Source organism: Mus caroli, unplaced genomic scaffold (assembly GCF_978045245.1).
Source record: "Mus caroli unplaced genomic scaffold, Mus_caroli_1 scaffold_5, whole genome shotgun sequence".
NCBI lineage: Eukaryota > Metazoa > Chordata > Mammalia > Rodentia > Muridae > Mus > Mus caroli.
This window is the reverse complement of record NW_028227260.1, coordinates 47,044,309-47,051,389: the sequence shown is the minus strand read 5'-3', so window position 1 is coordinate 47,051,389 and position 7,081 is coordinate 47,044,309. Positions and strand designations below refer to the sequence as shown.

Below are 7,081 nucleotides of genomic sequence, written 5' to 3'. Positions count from 1 at the left end.
TCTCCAAAATTGACCATATAATTGGTCATAAAACAGACCTCAAAAGATAAAATAATACTGAAATTATCCCATGCATCCTATGAGATCACCACAGACTAAGGCTGTTCTTCAATAACAATGTAAATTATAGAAAGCCAACTTTCACATGGAAGCTGAACAACACTCTACTCAATTATAAATTGGTCATAGAAGAAATAAAGAAGGAAAGCAAAGACTTTTTAGAGTTTAATGAAAATGAAGCCACAACATACCCAAACTTATGGGATACAATGAAAGCATTCCTAAGAGGGAAACTCATATCTCTGAGTGCTGCCAAAATGAAACTAGAGAGAGCACACACTAGCAGCTTGATAGCTCACTTAAAAGCTCTAGAACAAAAGGAAAAAAATTCACCCAAGAAGAGTACATTGAAGGAAATACTTAAACTCAGGTCTGAAATCAACCAAATGGAAGCAAAAAGAACTGTACAAAAAAATCAACCAAAGGAGGAACTAGTACTTTGAGAAAATCAACAAGATAAATAAACACTTAGCCAGACTAACTAGAGGGCACAGGGACAGTATCCTTTTGTTTGTTTGTTTGTTTGTTTGTTTTGTTTTTTGTTTGTTTGTTTTAATTTTTGGTTTTTTTGAGACAGAGTTTCTGTGTGCAGTCCTGGCTGTACTGGAACTCACTTTGCAGACCAGGATGGCCTCAAACTCAGAAATCCACCTGCCTCTGCCTCCCAAATGCTGGGATTACAGGTGTGCACCACCACTGCCCCGGCCCAGGGACAGTACCCTAATTGACAAAATCAGAAATGAAAAAGGAGATATAACAAATGAATCTGAAGAAAACCAAAAAATCTTGTCCTACTACAAAAGGCTATACTCAACAGAACTGGAAAACATGGATGAAATGGACAATTTTCTAGACAGATTCCAGGTACCAAAGTTGAATCTGGATCAGATTAATGATCTAAACAGCCCTCAAGAAATAAAAGAAATGTCCCCTAGAAAATAAAAGCAGTCATTAAAAGTCTCCCAACCAAAAAAATCCCAGAACCAGATGGGTTTAGTGCAGAGTTCTACTAGACTTTCAAATAAGACCTAATTCCAATACTCCTTAAACTATTCTCCAAAATAGAATCAGAAGGTACTCTACCCAATTCATTCTATGGATCCACAAGTACTCTCATGCCTAAACCACACAAAGACCCAACAAAAAAAGAGAACTTCAGACCAGTTTCCCTTATGATAATCTATGCAAAAATACTCAATAAAATTCTGGCAAACTGAATACAAAAACACATCAAAATGATCATCCATCATGATCAAGTAAGTTTCATCCCAGGGATTCAGGGATGGTTATTATAAGGAAATCATTCAATGCAATCTACTCCATAAACAAACTCGAAGACCACAGCCACATGATCATATAATTAGAAGCTGAGAAAGCACTTGTCAAATCCAGCACCCATTCATGATAAAAGTCTGGGAAAGATCAGGAATTCAAGGCCCATACCTAAACATAATAAAAGCAATATATAGAAAACCAGTAGCCAACATCAAACTAAATGAAAAGAAATTGAAGCAATCCCACTAAAATCAGGGACAAGTCAAGGTTGCCCACTTTCTCTCAACCTATTCAATATAGTACTTGAAGTCTTAGCCATAGTAGTTCGACAAGAAAGGAAATCAAGGGGTTACAAATTGGAAAGGACGAAGTCAAAATATCACTATTTACAGATGATATGATAGTATATATAAGTGACCCTAAAAATTCCACCAGAGAACACCTAAATCTGATAAACAGCTTTAGAGCAGTACCTGGATATAAAATTAACTCAAACAAATTAGTAGCCTTTCTCTACAGAAAGGATAAATAGGCAGAAAAAGAAATTAGGGAAACAATACCCTTTACAATAGTCACAAATAATATAAAATACATTGGTGTGACTCTAACTAAGGAAGTGAAAGATCTGTATGATAAGAACTTCAAGTCTCTGAAGAAAAAAGATTGTCAGGATTAATATAGTAAAAATGGCCATCTTGCTGAAAGCAATCTACAGATTCAATGCAATTCCCGTCAAAATTCCAACTCAATTCTTCACAGAATTAGAAAGGGATATTTGAAAATTTATCTGGAATAACAAAAAACCTAGGATAGCAAAAACTATTGTCAAGAATAAACGAACCTCTGGTGGAATAACCATCGCTGACCTCAATCTGTACTACAAAGCAATTGTGATAAAAACTGCATGGTACTGGTACAGAGACAGACAGGTAGATCAGCAAAATAGAATTGAAGACCCAGAAATGAACCCCCACACCTGTGGTCACTTGATATTTGACAAAGGAGCTAAAACCAACCAGTGGAAACAAGGCAGCATTTTCAACAAATGGTGCTGGAACAACTAGTGGTTCTCATGTAGAAGAATGCAAATTGATCCATTGTTGTCTCCTTGCACAAAGCTCAAGTCTAAGTGGATCCAGGAACTCCATATAAAACCAGAGACACTGAAACTTATAGAGGAGAATGTGGGAAAATCCTCAAAGATATTGGCACAGGAAAAAAATTCCTGAATAAAACACCAGTGGCTGGTGCTATAAGATCTAGAATCAACAAGTTGGACCTCATAAAATTGCAAAGTTTCTGTAAGGCAAAAGGCACTGTCAGTAAGAAATAAAAGCCACTAACATATTGGGAAAGGATCTTTATCAATCCTAAATTTGATAGGGGACTTATTTATACCCAATATATACAGAGAATTAATAAGCTGGACTCCAGAAAATCAAATAAGGCTATGAAAAAATGGGGTACAGAGCAAATCAAAAATTTTCAACTGAGGAATACCGAATGGCTGAGAAGCACCTGAAAAAAATGCTCAAAATCCTTAATCATCAGGGATTTGCAAATCAAAACAACTTTGAGATTCATCTCACAGCAGTCAGAATGGCTAAGATCAAAAATTCTGGTGACAGCAGATGCTGTTGAGGTTGTGGAGAAAGAGAAACACTCCTCCATTGCTGGTTGGATTGTAAGCTGGCACAACTACTCTGGAAATGAGTCTGGCAATTCCTCAAAAAATTGGACATAATACTATGAGTTGATCTATCAATATCCCTCCTGGACATATATCCAGAAGATGCTCTACCTTGTAATAAAGACACATGCTCCACTATGTACATATCAGCCTTATTTATAATATTCAGAAACTGGAAAGAACCCAGATGTCCCTCAATAGAGGAATGGATACAGAAAATGTGGTACATTTACACAGTGGAATACTACTCAGCTCTTAAAAACAATGAATTTATGAAATTCTTAGGCAAATAGATGGATCTGGAGGATATCAACGTGAGTGAGGTAACCCAATCAAAAAGAACACACATGATGCACACTCACTGATACATGGATATTAGCCCAGAAACTTAGACTACCCAAGATACAATTTGCAAAACACATGAAACTCAAGAAGAAGGAAGACCGAAGTGTAGATACTTTGTTGTTCCTTCTTAGAATGGGGTACAAAATATCCATGGAAGTAGTTATAGACTCAAAGTTCAGAACTGAGATGGAAGGAATGACCATCCAGAGACTGCCCCTTCCAGTGTTTTATCCCATAAACAACCACCAAACCCTGACACTATTGTATTTGCCAACAAGATTGTGGTGACAGGACCCTGATATAGCTATCTCTTGTGAGTCTATGCCAGTCTCTGGCAAATTCAGAAGTGGATGCTCACAGTCATCTATTAGATTGAACACTGGTTCCCCCAATGAAGGAGCTAGATACTGTACCCAAGGAGCTTAAGTGGTCTTCAACCCTATAGGAGAAACAATATGAATTAGCCTGTACCTCCAGAGTTTTTGCCTCTAGTTGCATATGTAGCAGAGGGTGGCCTAATCGGCCATCAATGGGAGGAGAGGCCATTGATGTTGCTAAGATTATATGCTGTGGTACAGGGAAATGCAGGACCAGGAGCGGGAGTGGGTGGGGAGCAGGATGGGGGGAGGATACAGTGGACTTTTGGAGAGAAAACTAGGAAAGGGGATAGCATTTGAAATGTAAATGAAGAGAATATCTAATTTAAAAATTAAATTAAAAAAAAAACACCAACAACATGAGAGATAATGGAAATGGCTTGTTAATACATGGATATAGGGAGATGCTACAGATTCAAATAACTAATAAGTTCAAAAGAATTACACTTCTGGTCATTCTCTAAACTCAGCTTTTGGTGTAAGAAATACCAAGACAAACCCATAATTCCAAGAATCAATGATATTTTTCTGTGTGGAATTTTCCAAGGAACTTTTTTAAACCTGATTTTACATTTTTCCTCAGATTTTACTCTTATACTATATATATATCAGAACTAACAGGGAAAGAAGATTGAGTAGAGGGAGTAAAAATTTTTACAGTAAAATATTTTGTATGGATATTATATTGGTTGATACAAACCAACACATATCTGTCTAATCCCATGAAATGTACAAATAAAAATATAAAATGCTATTACAGACTGTGGAGGCTAGCTGATAATGATGCATCATTTTAGGTTCATATATTGTGTCAAATATCGAGCTATGGTGGGGAATTAGATTGGAAGGAAATTGTTCATGTGAAGAGACTCATTCTGAATTTTCTATTCCTTTTTGCTCTGAATCTAGAGAACTCTAAAAGAGTATACTTTCAAAAATTCTTTAAGACCTAATTGCTTTCTATCAGAAAATTAATTCCTTGAATGTAAAATGAAATGCAGTCTCTCTCTTTCTCTCTGTGTATATACAAATATGCATATATATATATATATATTATATGCACATTAAGTACTATATAGTATATGTAAAGTATATGTAATTTATATAGTATATAGAGATAACACCAATACCAGGATGTCAAATAAAAATTGTGGCAAAATCTCACATTAGAATTTTTGGAAATGTGTCCAGGAACATGGAGTTTGCAAAAGCTCTTTCACTCCAATTTAACTTCTCCTGAATAACTGCTTTTTATATCTTATATTTGCTATTCTAATGTATGGTTTCATTTTGAAATGCTTCAATATTATTTAACAGTCTCTAATAACTTTTAAAATTTGTTTAATATATGATTTGGGTTATAGCTATCCTTGTTAACTTTGATCATCCCTATATTACTCTGAGTCATCAGAGAAGTTGAGAATTGAGGATCTTAACTTGAAAGTTGTCCAAATAAAATTGGCCTGGAGGTATATTTATGAAGAACTTTCTGATTGATAAATGATGCAAGAAGGCCCAGCCCACTGTGTTTGTCACCATCCCTATGCAGGTGATCTTGGGCAGTGTAAGAAATCTTGCTAAGCATAAGCCTTAGGGTGAGTTATCAAACAAATTGGGTTCCACAATTTGGTTTTAAGTTTGTCCCTATGTGTTTGCTCTCACTTATTCTGGAGTACAGTGAAAATATATGACAATGAAACCTTTTCCTCTTTGTTCTAATTTGCTTGCCTTTTCCTGTGGTAAAACACTGACCCAAATCAGCTTGAAGTGGAAGGGTTTATTTTACCTTAGCACAGTGGTTCTCAACCTCCTAATGTTGGGACTCTGTAATCCAGTTCCTTGTGCTGTGCTTACCCTAACCATAAACTTATTTCCATTGTGACGTTATACTTGTACTTTTCTGCTGTTTTGAATCATAATGTAAATTTATGATCTGCAGTATATCTGATATGGGACTCCCATGAAAGGGCTGTTTAAATCCCAAAGGGGATTTGACCCACAGATTGAGAATTACTATCTTCAATATACAGTCTTTAGCTGAGGAAGTCAATGCAGGAACTCAAACAAGTCAGAAACCTAAAGGCAGCAGCTAAAGCAGAGGTCATGGAAGACTTGTGCTTACTGACTTGCTTTCTATGCCTACCTCATTCTGAGTTTTTATATAGTTGGAGACCATCTATCCACAGTGGCCTAGATCTTCCCATATCAGTCATTAATCAAGAAAACTTCTTTACAGGGCACAAACTTCCTTACAGGGCAAGGTAATGCAGGCAAATTCTCACCCAAGCTTCCCACTTCCTAGTTTTTGTCAGGTTGTCAAAATTAACAAGCACACTACCTTCAACTCCTTTTGGGAAGAGTGTGTTTGTTTGTTTGTTTGTTTGTTTGTTTGTTTTAATCACACTTATAGAAGTAAACTAACTAAAACGGGATATAAGTAAACTAGGAAAGTGAGCAAGCAAACTCTAATGAGTGTGTGGTAAGAATTTTGTAAAGGAAAATATTTGGTTATAACGCTAATAATAAAATATTAAATTAAAAATAATTAAATTAGATTTCATTAAGAAAATAAATGATTGTGGGATGTTCATCCCTAAATGAGATATCTGTAATTTCCTCACAACACCAAGGATCTGTTAAAGTTCTGCAAGAGGAAGCAAAAGCAGAGGTTGGGAAGGACTGCTATAAACTACTTTCTTCTGGACATGATGTCAAACTGGAGCTCAAATTCACAGTAATTACACAACGAATTCTTTCTTTACATTTAATTTAATTTATTATTAATGGATGTATATGTGTGCATGGTGTATGTATGTTTTGGGGGAGGGTGCTTGTGTGTAACACTGAGTTTGTGGCTCAGAGGGAAATCTGTGGAAGTTAGTTTTCTTTTCTTTGTGAGTTCTAGTCATTTGGATACACATTATTAGGTTTGTGGGCTAGTACCCAAAGAGCTATCCTGCCTGCATCTATAAAAATTCCTTTTTGAAAATGAACATGACCCTGCTCTCTGGAGGAGTTACAGGTATGGCTGCTATGTCACATTTGTTTTACTAGGTGGCAGAGAGGAGAAACGCTATAGCAATACTCAATATTTTAACCTACGAACATCTGATTGATTAATTACCTAACATTCACTGAAATAAAAAAAAAAAATCCTGACACAACCACCAGTCTGGGTCCCCAGGAGAAAGCAAGCTAAAAACTAGAAAAACTGCCTAGGACCATGGCCCCAGGCAGGAGAATAGTCAAGACAAAAATCCCTAGAAGGGGGTCACTTGGGTAGGCAAAGTTAGGAGTGGGCCTGATATGACCACCAGACTGGTGCCATAAGGCG

The 7,081-nt window shown here is 36.3% G+C and overlaps 1 non-coding gene across 1 annotated transcript; it reads left to right on the top strand.

The window, feature by feature from the left end:
- The first annotated feature begins 6,746 nt into the window (after positions 1 to 6,746).
- On the top strand, positions 6,747 to 6,879 carry LOC115030190 (small nucleolar RNA SNORA17). Its single transcript, XR_003835811.1, has one exon. It is a non-coding gene; the product is annotated as a small nucleolar RNA SNORA17 (small nucleolar RNA).
- Positions 6,880 to 7,081: the final 202 nt, after the last annotated feature.